Here is a 15,685-nt window from a genome sequence, read left to right on the forward strand (position 1 = left end):
TGTAAATAATGCTGCAATAAATGTAAGAGTATAGATATCTCCTTGACATATCCATGTCATTTTTTTGTGTGCCCAGGAGTGGGATTGTTAGATCATACAGGAGTTCTAATTTTAATTTTTTGAGGAACCTCCATACTGTTTTCCACAATGACTACTAATTCATAGTACCATCAACAGCATGTAAGTGTTCCCTTTTCGCCACATCCTTGCCAACTTTTATTTTGTCTTTTTGATAATAGCCATTCTGGCGAGAATGAGGTAATATCTCACTGTGGTTTTGTTTTCCAATTTCCTAACGATTAGTAATGTTGAACATTTCTTCATATACTTGTTGGTCATTTGTATGTCTTCTTTTGAGAAATGTCCATTAAAGTCTTTTGCTCATTTTTTAATTGGGTTACTTGTGGGGACTTTAGGGTTTTTTGTTTGTTTTTGTTTTTGTTTTTGTTTTGCTTTCTTGTTATTGTTTTGCTGTTAAGTTCCTTATATATTCTGGATATTAACTCCTTGTCAGATATATAGTTTGCAAATACTTTCTCCCATTCTGTAAGTTGTCTATTCACTCTGTTAATTGTTTCCTTTGCTGTGCAAAAGCCTTTTAGTTTGATGTCATCCCATTTAAGACAAAATGTAAAGGCTATATGTAATCTCCTATCTGTTTGGGTTAAGTATAACTATCAAATGGTTTATGAAAAAAAGTCCATTTTCAGAGAGTTTAGGACTTTGAAATTTGACATAAGGGATTATGAACCCATTCAGTGGGGGTAAAATAAGTGTGATTAAATTCCAGCTGAATATGACAGTGTGCCTGAAGAAATGAGCCAGAGAAAATCATGGTTCCACATTCTGGTATCAGCTTGAGCCTCTCTCTTAGATACAATGGGAAGGACTGGATGAGAAATTAAAAGACAATAACTGCTCAGGACGGACTTCAGTGCTGCTTGATTTCAGGCAGTGGATCCCCAAAGTCATGTCCAGGAACCCCAGTAGCGTGTATCCCCGACATGAGGAGATGCCTATCTATAAGAATGAGTCATTCAGTAGAACTAGCTAAACCATGGCATAGATGTTCAGATTAAAAGAGTCCTAATCTATTCCAGGAGTTGGCAAACCCTTTTTATAACAGATTAGATCGTAAATGTTTTAAACTTTTTAGATCGTATAGTCTCTGTCATAACTACTTTATTGTTGTAGCACAAACACAACCCAAGAGAATACCTAAACAAATAGGCATGATTGTGTTCCAATGAAACTTTATTTACAAAAACAGGCAGTGGGGCATGTTTTGTCCAGCCTTTCACTAACACTTGAAGAAACAGACACCAACAAAGAAACTGACTCACTCAAGGTGATTAGTAGCAGAGCCAAAATCAGAAGCTGTCAATCTAAAGAAATAAAAGGAAAGAGGAGAGAGAAAATCTCAGCTGCTGTCTTCAACCCTGGGAACTATTTTAAGGCAATGTTTTGTAGAAGTCATAAAAGTCACTCTTCAATTCAAACAAGAAATAATAGGTTCAAAGTGAAGCAAAGATGGGGAGTCTGCATGGATATTTAAAAGAATATACTTAGGTTCAAGGAAAAAATGCTTGAAAGGACAACAGAGCAAATCTCTGAAGAGTTCATCTTTAGACATCTGCAGTAGGAAAATCACCGGCTGAAATGGATCTGGCTGGAATGTTTCTGCCCTGGGCAAAGGGGGGGTCCAAGCTTCCTTATTATTATAGAATAATCTGATCTATTTAGAGAAGTGTGGACACCAAAAGGGATTAAGTCTAAAAGACTCCAATCAAGAGGACATTATTTCTCCACTCCATTCAATTTAATGAATATTGATTGCACTCTGACTTTGTACCAGGCACTGTGCAGGCCCTGTGGAAGATGGAAATATGTTTATGAAATATGGTATCTGCCCTTAGGAAATTTACAATTAAGAAACAATGTGATTGGTCAGGTGTGGTGGCTTGTGCCTGTAATCCCCGCACTTTGGGAGGCAAAGGTGGGAGGATCACCTAACGTTAAGAGTTCAAGACCAGCCTGGCCAACATGGCAAAACCCTATCTCTACTGAAAATACAAAAATTAGCCAGGAGTGGTGGCAGGTGTCTGTAATCACAGCTACTTGGGAGGCTGAGGCAGGAGAATTGCTTGAACCTGGGAGGTGGAGGTTGCAGTGAGCCAAGATCATACCACTGCACGCCAGCCTGGGCAACAGAGTAAGACTAAGATTCCATCCCCCCACCCCCCCACCCCCCAAAAAAAGAAACAATGTGATTACTTTTTATTCTCAGGGAATAAGGTGTTAAGAGAAAAAATAGTTATTAAACTTTCTCAAGGGCCAAAACAGCTTTGAGTTGTCACATTCATGACAAAAAAAAAAAACTATAGCAATGGACAGAGGAAAGCACAGGGAAGGCCCACATCACTCTCCAATCAGAATTACATGGTGAAGCATGCTTCAGTAACCTCACTGGATTCCCTAGTGCACAGTCATGTCAACAGGGAAGGGTGTATTATGAAGTCTCTTCTTCCAATGCCCTTCTGCTGTATCTATACCAAGAAGTGGTGGCCACAGTATGGGATTCTCTTCCATGTCAATTCAGGGAAGAGGCTTCTAAGAGAAAGATAAGCATGGAGTAAAGAGAGAGAGATAAAAAGACAGGCAGAGCAAGAGTTTGAGGAGTAAATACAGAATGGTCAAAGAGGAAGAGGCAGGAAAAGAAAGAAGAGGGAGAAAAAAAATGGGAGAGGGAAGGCGAAAGATGAGGGAAGGAGAGAGAAGGAGGAGGATGGCAAAGAAGGCGAGAGACGAGAGAAGGGTAAGAAGAAAAGAGAAGCGAGGAGAAAGGGTATGCTGGCAACTGCATTCAATTCCAAGTACAAAGGGGACCAAGTGGGTCCCACGCGTGGCATCAGAGGCCTCTGCTTCCTTTGGGAAGGCGTTGGGAGGCTTCGAGTCGGGGAGTGGTTAATTAGATTTATGTTGTGAGACAATCTCTGTGCCTTCCATGAGAGAATAGGCTGAAGGAGAGAAAATGAAACCAGCAGGGAAGCTGTTGCCACTGTCTGGCAAGAAACACGGAAGAAGGCACAAAATTGCGCCAGGATGAGAAAAATCTGTCCTTAGACAATGATCGGCTGTGGAGTCAAGAATGAAGTCAGACTTCCATCCATGTCTCTGGGTCCAGAAACTTGGTGTTTACTGGGATGGGAGGCACAAAAAAACAAGGTAAGATTCATTACGTGTAAAATAAATCCCAGGGACATTCTTAAAAGAGGAAGGGCAGGGGAGAAGAATAAAGAAGCCTAACTCCTGAAGATTTTAATATGCACCATCTCACTGAATTCTTCCAATAAGCTTATATGGTTGGCATTATATCCCCTTTTTTTACAGATGTAAAAAGTAAATTTCAGGGACGTTAAGTGATTTGCCTAAGGGCACACAGTTGTAGATCCAAACCATCTTTCTAGCTCCAATGTCTGTGACCTTTTCATCTCTATCAAAAGCACACAAACTGAAATACATGTGTATTCTATGCCTTCATCCTGGAGTGCCACATATGGGAAATGGGTGTTTCCCATATGTGGCACTCCAGGTTGAAATGAATGTAAATGAATTACAACCTGGAGTAATTAGTGGATGTAAATGAATGCCAGGCCTCTTTGGAGATGGAAGGCACCTGGTCTCCAATTCTAAGCCCAGGTCTTGCCAACAGGTGAGACTCCCAAAATAGAGGATCTAGAGGAATCCCTTATTTGACCATACCAGGAAGGAGGAAAAGGGAGTCTGTTTTCAGGCTGTTAACACAGTGCAGGGCCTGGTTGGCATTTGGGAAAATCAATCCTTCTGGAAGGAAATGAGGCAGGGCAGCCAAGTTCCTAGGATTATATCCCTCTCACCTGGAAGCCTTCTGCCAAATGACCCCAGGGAAGAGTCAGTCCAATGAAAGATAGGTTTCGTCTCCAAGTAACACTTGCTTCTAGGGCACCACGAACCCTTAGGAGGCTGAGAAGAGCGACCTTGAGGGAGGCAGAAGTGGCGAGAGGAAACCCAAGGTAACAAGCACAATAACAGCTCACCTCTCCGGCCCCTTTCATCTAGAGATCTCGGAGCCGTTTACCACGACCCAATTAATTTTCTCAACATCTACTACATCACCAGCTCCCAAAGAAGGTGTCATTATCGTCTTTTTATGAGCAAGAAAACTAAGAGTTTAGTTAGCTGGCTCAAAGCCACAAAACAGTTGCAAGGCAGAAGCCAAATATGAGATAATTGCCTTCCTCTGATCACAAGGAACAGGAGAGAAAAGATCCATTTGTAGGAGGGGCCGCAATTACCACTCTTAATCATTCATTTATTAATCATTCAGTTATCCATCCATCCATCCTCCCATCCATCTGTTCATTCATTTATTCATCCATCTAGCCACCATTACTTCCTTCCATCCATTTATTCATCCATCTAACCATCTCCATTGATTCATTCATTAATTCACTCATTTAACAACATTAACTGACATCCTGCTATGTGCCAGGCAATGTGCAAAGTGCTGACGATTACAACCATGACCAAAACAGACCCATTGTATTAGTCCATTTTCACACTGCTATAAAGAACTGCCCAAGACTGGGTAATTTATAAAGGAAAGAGGTTTAATTGATTCACAGTTTAGCATGGCTGGGGAGGCCTCAGGAAACTCACAATCATGATGGAAGGGAAAAGGGAAACAAGGCACCTTCTTCACAAGATGGCAGGCAGGAGAATGAACTACCAAGTACTTATGAAACCATCAGATCTCATGAGAACTCACTCACTCTCACAAGAACGGCATGGGAGAAACCATCCCATGATTTAATCACCTCCACCTGGTCTCTCCCCTGATATGTGGGGGATTATGGGAATGACACTTCATGATGAGATTGTGGGTGGAGAATGCAGCCAAAAGGTATCACCCACCATCTAGTGATTCTTTAAATTTTTTTTTCCATTACTCTAGGACTTTGCAGCTTACAAATACACTACCTTTTATAGATTCCATGAAATAAAGGTTTTTATTTCTACTTCACGGCTGAAGAAACTAAGACTTAAGCAGGCCAAGTAACTTCACAGAGCTCAGATCTGGACCTGTTGTGCCTGGAGCCTTTTCACACTTTACAACTTCTTTATTAAGCTGATCTTCCCGGTTCCTGGAAATCCCCCATGAGAACTTGGTTCATTGAAGGGTTTTAAACACCTTTATCCAGCAGAAGGTCATGTTACCAATAAAGCTTTGAGTTGGTTAATGAAGTAGCTAGACTGCTACACACACTGGACTGGACTTTCACATAAATAAAATAATTTACTCAAACCAGAAAATCATAGCAAGTCTGATTAAAATGATCAGGGCCTCCAGGTATGTGAGTTAAACCATCAACTAAGGCTGAAGGGCATATGAAGTCAACTGATTTGGTAATTTGCTTTGTTTCTGCTCTGATATGGGTCAACTATGACAATCTCTTCTACGGGCACCCTGCCCTTCATAGATGAACCCATTTTTCTCTGTTCCTGTTAGAGAACACCGAGATAGAGAAATGAGACAAGAGTCTGGCTGGTCATTCCAGTATCGTGTGCCATTTCAAAGCAGCAAGGGCATCCTGAGATGAGATTGGCATCATTTAACAAACCATGCATCGCATTCAAAAATGGCCATGTCCAACTTCTCCACTAGATTGAGGGTGGAGTCATGTCTGTCTGACTTAGCAAAACCCATAATCCTAGTCTAATCATGAGAAAAACATCAAACAAGCCCCAATTCAGGGACATTCTACAAAACGTCTGATGAGTACTCCTCAAAGCTGTCAAGGTCATCAAAAACAAAGAAAGTCTGGGAAATGGTCACAGCCAAGAGGATCCCAAGGAGATGGGACAGCTAAATGTAGTGTGGTATCCTGGATGAGACCCTAGAACAGAAAAAGGACATTGAGGACACACGGGGGAAGTCTGAATAATAAAGTATGGATGTTCGTTAATAATAATGCATCCATATTGGTTCATTCCCTGTAACATCACATAAGATCTTACAGAGGATACTGCATATGGGACAGGTGAGAGCTATACTATCTTGATGATTTTTCTGTAAATCCAAAACTCTTCTGAAACTTTTTAAAAAGATGTATAATTGAACATTTTAATATATAAATTATAATAAATATATATATAATAAAGTATAATAAAAAGTGAAGCAGAATGAGGAGGAGTAATTTCTTCTTGGCCTTTTTAGTTATAGTCTGATAGGGGTGGTGTCTTTCTAAGACTGTGAAAGCATTCTTATATAAAATGTATTCATCACTGGTGGGAGTGTAAACTAGTTCAACCATTGTGGTAGACAGTGTGGCACTTCCTCAAGGACCTAGAAATAGAAATTCCATTTGACCCAGCAATCCCATTACTGGGTATATACCAAAAGGATTTTAAGTCATTCTGTTATAAAGACACATGCACACGTATGTTCATAGCAGCACTGTTTGTAATAGCAAAGACCTGGAACCAACCCAAATGCCCATCCACGATAGACTGGACAAGGAAACTGTGGCACATATACACCATGGAATACTATGCAGCCATAATAAACAATGAGTTGTGTCCTCTGTAGGGACATGGATGAATCTGGAAACCATCATTCTCAGCAAACTGATACAAGAACAGAAAATAACATGGGGAGAAATGCCAGATGTAGGTGACAGGGGGATGGAGGCAGTAAACCACATTGCTATGTGTGTACTTATGCAACAATCCTGCATGATCTGCACATGTACCCCAGAACCTAAAGTACAATTAAAAATAAATAAATAAAAGGCCTGAACCTTAAAAAAAAAAAAAAAAAAGTATTCATCACCGATTCCTTTCAGGTGTAGGCAGCTGTTGATGTTTTCTGTTTGATTTCCAGGTTCTTTGGCTACCTACAGCACCAGTGGTCATCAACCTGCTCATAGGCAAAAGTTGTTTTGGGGTGTATCTATTCTATGGGTCCTTAGGCCATCTTGTTGATCCTGTTGTCCTCTGTCCAGTCATATCCTTACGTCAAAGGCCATACATCAGTGAGATCACAGATTTCAACATGGAAGGGCGTACCACCAATGAGGAATGAGGCAACATTCCCATGAGAACCCACCATAGCCTATTCCCTCTGTCTCCACAAGCCACAGGCCAAGCCTGATGTTGGGATATTGCCGGCTCTCTAACTATTCCCTGAGTAAGCAATCACTATGGAGGCTGCTAACTGGGAAACATGGGGAAACCTAAATTAGAGCAAATGCCTCCGCACTAATAACACTTGGCACTTTCCTCACGCCTTTCATCCAGGTAATCGCAAAGAACTTGTCTAAACATTAATTAATCTGGCCCACAACACCCCTGCTATTATTAAGCCCGTTTTACAGATGGAAAAACAAACATGAAGCGATACCACTTGGGCAATGAGTTGGTGGCTTCATCCCCAACCCAGTCTCAGGCTCTAGGAGGGAAGGAGTGAAGTCAGTAGGTGCAGCAGCTGGGTATTCAGTGAGCCCTGTCTTACCTCTAGTTTCTTGGCAATCTAGAGAGTCAAATATTGATCACAGGAGAACAAAGAGGCTTTAGAGTCAGACAATTGGGTTTTGAGTTTGTGAACTGGAAGTTCACATACTGTGCAACCACGGGGATGTTGCATAACCTGTGTTCCTCAGTTTCCCTCACCTGTTAAATGAAAGGAAAAATTACCTTACTTCCTCTCACTGGGAAAAGATTTAGAAGATAGCATGAGTATAGCCAACTGGGGGCAAGAAGGAAATGAGATTCTTGCTGAAATTCAATGCCTTAGATTCTCACTTGAGCCTTTAGGGTGGAGCTCAGGGCCAGGGAGACGCAATCTCAGAACAGGGAGCTGAGAGGTAAGTGTGGTTACAAGAAAGGTAACTTTTGATTGAGCCTTCAGCCATCAGCAAAGAGGAGGCCTCCAGAAATGACGGTGTACCAAGGAGATTCCGAAGGACTTCTGTCGGGAGGAGAAAGTTCCCGGCAGGCAAGTCGAAGAGGGAGACTTCCTCCAGTGCACCAACTTGTGGGTGGCCTAGCTGGTTCTAAGCAGTCAAAAATTGGAGGAAGCAGAAATCTTTTATCCACATTGGACAAATGCTGGAACCTGGGAGCTGGCTTCATACGATGTTTCCTGCGAATAGTCAGTGAGATGCATGGTGGGCTGGGCACCCCCCTCTGACGACTTTAAACAGGAGGCTTCCCACACAAGTACCAGCTGTGATAAACAGCCCCCACTTCTCTCCCATCTCGCTACGCAGCTCAGTGACCTTCAGCTGGGCAGGCACAGCAGCCAAGGTGACTCAGGATTTGAGTCAGTCCCTGTGCCCCAGGCATGCTCACACACATACACTCTCACTCTCACACAAACACCATCTCAAACACACTCATCACACAAAAACACATTCTCACACACTTCTGCACACACATGCTCACACACATACACTCACACACATTCTCATGTCCACTCATACATGTTCACACACATACACACACATTCTCACACACCCTCACACAATGTTCACACACACTTTCTCATACACATGCTCACACACATACACATACACATTCTCACACTTCCTCACATGCTCACACACATACACACATTCTCACATACTTCCTCACACACATGCTCACACTCACACACACTTTCTTACACACACACGTTCATACACATTCTCACACACTTCCTAACATACATACACACATACAGTACTCACTTTCACACACATGCTCACTTACACACATGTTCACACACAAACACATGCTCATACACACTTTCTCAAACACACACATGCTCATGCATACACCCACACTTTCTCACACCCATGCTCACACACATAAACTCACACTCACTTTCACATATACACACTGGTACACATTCCCACACACACACAAACATGTATGCACACACACACTCCTACACACTCAGACACACTTTACACATATATACACACACTTACACACTCCCACACAATCTTGCACACAGAGATGTATGCACTCACATTTCCACACACTTTCAAATAATGCATGCATACCACATTCCAATGCACAATCACATCTATGCATTCTCACAACACACACACCATTCCCACACTCACACACACATATGCACACACTTTAACACACAGTCATATTCTCAGTCTTCATGCACTCACACACTCACATTCTCACACTCACAGATTCTCATTCAACTCTCCCACACATTGTATACACTCACACACAGCCTCACACACATGCACACAGTCACACTTTCTCACACTCACTCTCACACACATACACACTCTCCCACATTCACACCCTATTTCAGCTGAACCATGTGGATAAGCACTTCCCAGGATCCGCAGAGCACAAGAGGTTCCCAGAAGAGCCCTCAGTCTCCTGAACTTCCTGCTGAGCGACCATCGCCTGTGTCGTGCTTCCCCACAGATGACCTGGTGTGAAGGAAGAGGTGAGCAAGAGACAAGGAGAGGAGGGAGAGAAGGATGAAGGAAGATGATATTGTATAGGCTTCAGAAGAGATCAGGCACAGCCTTATCTATCACCACATCCCTTCATGCAGTGGATTTCAATAAATGCTTAACTGAGTGACACTGAATTTCTTCTATAAGATCCCCCTCTCTGCTGCCTTCGTGAACCTGCCCAGTAAATCTCCGTGCTGTCCTGGGGCAGGGTAAAAGCAGAAAGGTGAAGCCAATGCAGGAGGGCTTAGCTCAAGAGAAGGCAAATAGCCAGGTCATTGAAACTGTGAGTGACTGAGTTGGTATGTGAGGAAGAGAAAAACGGAAAGAGGGGAAAGTCGGCTTACTCATAAGGTTGTTATGAGAATGAAACAACATAGTGCATGCTGAGCCCTCATCACAGGACCCTCGTGCTCCTCAGGGGGCTGAGCCCTCATCACAGGACCCTTGTGCTCCTCACAGGTGCTGAGCCCTCATCGCAGGACCCTCATGCTCCTAACAGGTGCTGAGCCCTCATCACAAGACCCTCATGCTTCTCAGGGGGCTGAGCCCTCATCACAGGACCCTCATGCTCCTCAGGAGGCTGAGCCCCCATCACAGGACCCTCGTGCTCCTCACAGGTGCTGAGCCCTCATCAGAGGGCCCACATGCTCCTCACGGGTGCTGAGCCCTCGTCACAGGACCCTCGTGCTCCTCACAGGTGCTGAGCCCTCATCACAGGGCCCACATGCTCCTCACAGGTGCTGAACCCTCATCACAGGACCCTCACGCTCCTCACAGGTGCTGAGCCCTCATCACAGGACCCTCACGCTCCTCACAGGTGCTGAGCCCTCATCACAGGACCCTCACGCTCCTCACAGGTGCTGAGCCCTCATCAGAGGACCCACAGGCTCCTCACAGGTGCTGAGCCCTCATCACAGGACCCTCGTGCTCCTCACAGGTGCTGAGCCCTCATCACAAGGCCCTCACACTCCTCACAGGTGCTGAGCCCTCATCACAGGACCCTCGTGCTCCTCACAGGTGCTGAGCCCTCATCACAAGGCCCTCACACTCCTCACAGGTGCTGAGCCCTCATCACAGGACCCTCGTGCTCCTCACAGATGCTGAGCCCTCATCACAAGGCCCTCACACTCCTCACAGGTGCTGAGCCCTCATCACAGGACCCTCGTGCTCCTCACAGGTGCTGAGCCCTCATCACAGGACCCACATAGTCCTCACAGGTGCTGCATAAATAAGTGTTAATAAGTTGTGAATAACAATGCAAATAATTGGAGCCTCAGTTTAGTGTCTTGTTCCCATCCTAGCATGAATAAACGCTTAAGGTGCATTCACAAGGTGGGGTGAAGTGAAGCAGGCTACATCCAAGTGAGCTATATTCTCATTCATTTGCTGAACATTTATTCACTAAAAACTTACCTTTGCCAGGTACAAGGCCAAGTGTGGGTACACAGAAGTAGACACATGTCCAGGCATGTGCACAAACAAATAAGTAGGGTAATTTCAGAGTGGCAACTGCAATGGATAAAATAATGAGGCAGTGGGGCAGAGAATGATGACTGGGTGGGGTGTGAGATTTGGAGAGGGACTCTGAAAAGGTGAAACGGAAGCAGAAAAACCTAAGTGCTTCCTAAGGTCCTTAAGTGATAAGGAGCTGGCCATGCAGAAATTGGCAAGAGAGTCGCAGAAAGTGGGAACAGCAGATGCAAAAGCCCTAATAAGAACAAGCTTGGCATGTCCAAGGGCTACGTGGGGTGGGAGGAGGGGAGCCCAGAGTAATTATTGAGTACAGATGCTGGGAGAAGCTTCCCTGTTCCCATGGAGACCTCAGCAGGCAGGCTGGGCATTGATACTGGATCAGAGGCAGGCACAGCAGGATCTGAGAGCGGGGACCTTGACTCACTGTGAGATCTGAAGGCCAAGGAATAACTTCACTTCCAATCTTGGACACAATGGTCTTCCGTATGAGTAAAGGGTCTAAATGAACGCCATTTGTTGTGGAAATGTAACTTGCTGCCTCACTTAATTTGAAAGCCTCCGAGACCAAAAAACTAAAGCTCTGTGTGAAAGAGGATGTTGGTAATAAACATGATGCAGCATTAAGACAAACACCTAATGCATGTGGGGCTTAAAACCTAGATGACGGGTTGATGGGTGCAGCAAACCACCATGGCACGTGCAGGCTTGTTGCATAGGTAACAAGCACGTTCTGCACATGTATCTCAGAACTTAAAGTAAAAAAAAAAAAAAAGAAATAAAAACAAAAAAGAAATAAACATGAAGCAGGAATGCTCACTTAAGCAAGATGATCACTTTACGTTTGTTTTTTCTCTTGAGAAAAATGAAGCAGAAAGGATGATAAAATGCCTAGTTAAGAATAAAAATGCGTTTAAAGTACAAGACACATCAACTCTGAAATCGTACCTCTGCATAGGAACCAGAACTAACTGGTAACATTTTAAAATAAAAATTTTGTTTTGTCTTTGGGTATTAGCATAATAAGTGATAACTTTTTCTTGCTTTATGCAAAATATTTTCAATATTGTCATACCACCTTTCTAATTTAAAGGGGAAAAAATGTATAAACACACTCTGGCAACTTCCAATCTATCCTGGAGATGAAATTGCAGCAAGGGGACCATTTCACAGCTTGCCTCAATTTTGTTTCATTCTTCTATACCCAAAGGAGGTTGTTCATCATTACCTGGTTACAGAATTGAATAGGTGTGAAATCCAAGCTGATAGCAATACATCACTCCCTATTGAACTTCAAAGCTCAGGCCAAACTGCCTATAAAAATAGTTTTCATTCCGTGCCTTAATCTCTTTCATACATTTTCATTGTGAGGAATTTTGTTGGGGGGGGGGCGGATTTTAAAAGTTTTACCATCCTTTGGGTGAGTAATAGGTGACAGTTACGCATAGCATAGCGGAAGCAGAAGAAGCGGGGAAAGCCAGAGTTCCCAGAGTGTTAATTTTGGTTCATCATGAGGCCAAGCCTGGACCTTATCAGATACCTTTATCAGAGCGATCACTAACAAGGTTCTAATGAATAACGATACCTAAGTACAAAAACCACAAAAAGACTTCTCATCAGAAATGTGTTTATAGGCCGGGCGCGGTGTGTAATCCTAGCACTTTGGGAGGGTGAGGTGGGTGGATCACCTGAGGTCAGGAGTTCAAGACCAGACTGGCCATCATGGTGAAACCCCATCTTAAAAAAGAAAAAAATGTGTTTATAAAAGTATTTATCAACCACCTACTGCGGACAAATAACTGAGCTGTATTAGAGTGGGTCATTTTTCAATTCCACTACCCAAGAGCCTTAGTGCTGTACAACAAAGAAACTGGAAAAAGCCCGGTATGTACAAGTTGTAAAGAATAATAACAACAATAATAATCGGGATGCGGTGGCTCATGCCTGTGCAAGCACTTTGGGAAGATCACCTGAGGTCAGGAGTCCGAGACCAGCCTGACCACCATGAAGAAACCCTGTCTCTACCAAAAATACAAAATTAGCTGGGCATGGTGGCCTGTACCTGCAATCCCAATTACTTGGGAGGCTGAGGCAGGAGAATTGCTTGAACCCAGGAGGCAGAGGTTGTGGTGAGCATTGCACCATTGCACTCTAGCCTGGGCAACAAGAGTGAAAATCCATCTCAGAAAAAAATAAATAAATAAAATAATAATAATAACAAACATTTGTATAGTGCCTATGATGTGTCAGGTACTATTCTAAGTACTTTTGAATTCATTGATTTAATTCTTCTGACAACTCTTTGAGGAAGACATTATCGTCTTTTTACAGTGGAGGAAACTGAGGCACAGAAAGGCTGAACAACTTGCCCAAGGTCACACAGCTCTTAAAGAGAGGAAGTGAAATTCCAAACCCATGAAGTTCCACTCTTATTGAACCATTCTTTTCCATTTTCAACAACCATTATTATTACTAATTTAGCTACTCCTGATATCATGACTATTGGCACTTCATATTTGCAGCTTGTTTTACAGTGTGTGAAAAGGTTTTGCATATCCCATCTACCTCGCTGGCTATGACAAAGATGACTCAAACAGGATACATGACTTTATTTCACAGATGAGAAGCATGACACTCAAAGAGATTAAATAAAGTTGTATTTATGACTTAGAAGCTTGTATTCACCACCCCTAATCCACGTGAAATTCACATGACTTGGGCATAAGAACAACTTTATAATTATATTATAAATAGATAAATCTCCATTTTTCTGGTTGGATGTGTAGAAAAGGGGAAGAAAGGCACAAAATAAATTACACTGACTTCAAACTAAGAAAAGCGGGGAGTAGAGAAAAGGATGCTTTCCCCAGGGGCATCCATTTTCAGATGGGATCCAAAATGGCGGCTGTTTTTGACAGGTAGGGAGGCAGCATGCTCACCTTTTAACTGGTCAGTTGCAAAGGGTCAGGGGGAAAAGGGCTGAGAAGGAGAGTTTGGAGACAGCCTTTATGGAGTGAGTAATTACTGTGTAGAGTGGGCAACTCCCCCAGGACGCAGAGAAAGTTGTAACCCTGAGCATATTTGAAGAAGAGGGAGACAGGCACTTATAGGAAATAAATGATGTGTTCTTAGGAACGAGACAGGCTTATATGAATTGCAGAGACGTCTGCTTTCTGCAAATGTTGCTTTTAAACAGTAGGTAGGAGCTGTGGCCAAAATGGCAAGAAGAGGTTTGTGTGGATGCCCTTCATTTTTGAGTCAGTGTCAGCCTTCTTGAAACCATCTCCATTGTCGGAGACGAGCTCAAAGCACTTGGTAGAGAACAACACCTCCTTCTTAGCCTGCTCTGCCAGTTTCTCCACCACCCCTGTTGGGTGATGTCCAGCACAATGCAGATGTGCTGCTGCTTTCCTCCATGTATCATTTCTTCCTAGTTTTTTCACCTTTACCCTTCCTGTGCCCTGTGTCCACCCAACTCCACCTGGAATGACCTCTATCTCCTTTGTGTGACTGGAAAAGTCTAATTATTTATCCCTGAGCTGTCAGCACCTCTGAAAATAATCCTTTCTTTTCTTCCCTGGGCAAAAGTAGGTCCTTTCTCCTTCATGCCTTCCCACCCCGGCGCCTTATTGCATCCGTACTTTAAAGCACTTGTGTCTTCATATTGCATCTGTTCATTAGTCAATCTCCCCAACTAGATCCTGAAAAACCAGAGGGAAAGTGACCAACCAGAATGCAGTTAGGAACAGACTTCGTGGTCAGACCACCCATATGGCCTCGAACAAGCTTCTTAATTTCTCTGAACCTTAATTTTCTCATCTGTGAAATGGGGATAAGAGTAATAACATGATTGCCATTAAAATTAACTGGGGTGATATAGTTTAGAAAAGCATTTAGCACAATGCTTAACTGTAATTACTATCAATTCATCTCTGAATCTCCTGTGTCTAGCACCATGAAAGGCCATGGAAAATACTTAGTAAATGCTAAACACAATACTTTTTGGCTTTTCTTTTTTTCAGCATAAAGCCTTTGTGTTCAAATTTAAACTTATGTAAAAACAGGATAGACAATTGTTTTGAGTTCTGGAGCCAGATATCCTGAGTTTGATTCTACATTCTGCCACACTAGCTATGTGGCTTTAAGAAAGTTATTTATTCTCTCTGTGCCTCAATTTTCTCTTCCATGAAATGGGAACAATAATAGTACCTAATTCAAGTGTTGTTATGAGGAATAAGTAATCTATGGCGAATGCTTAAAATAATACATTTCCTATAAGGAGCATTTTATAAATGGCTGTCATTAGCTAGAATTAGGATCCCAGTATATAAAAGAGTTAAAGTAGAAAAAGGAAAGGGATCTGTGGCTCTGCCCAATCTTTCACCTCAATTCCTTCCCACCCCCCAAAAAAGCTTCTAAGAATAAAACCATGTTTTCAAAGCAATATTCAGCAAAAGGATTTTGAAATAACTAATGTTAGCCTAGATAAGCCCAAGTTTCTCTGCTCCTATCTCCATCAATAAGACAGATGGCCAGTCTTGTAAGAGGAGAGACTTCTGTTCCAGTTATCTATTGATGTGTGACAAACCACCCCAAAACTCAGGAACTTAAGATAACAACCGTTACTCATTTTCCGCACAAATTTGTAATTTAGCAGGGATCAGCAGAGATGGCACATTCTGTTCCATGCAGTGTCAGATGGA

The sequence above is a fragment of the Saimiri boliviensis genome, chromosome 7, assembly GCF_048565385.1.
Source record: "Saimiri boliviensis isolate mSaiBol1 chromosome 7, mSaiBol1.pri, whole genome shotgun sequence".
NCBI classification, from domain to species: Eukaryota; Metazoa; Chordata; class Mammalia; order Primates; family Cebidae; genus Saimiri; species Saimiri boliviensis.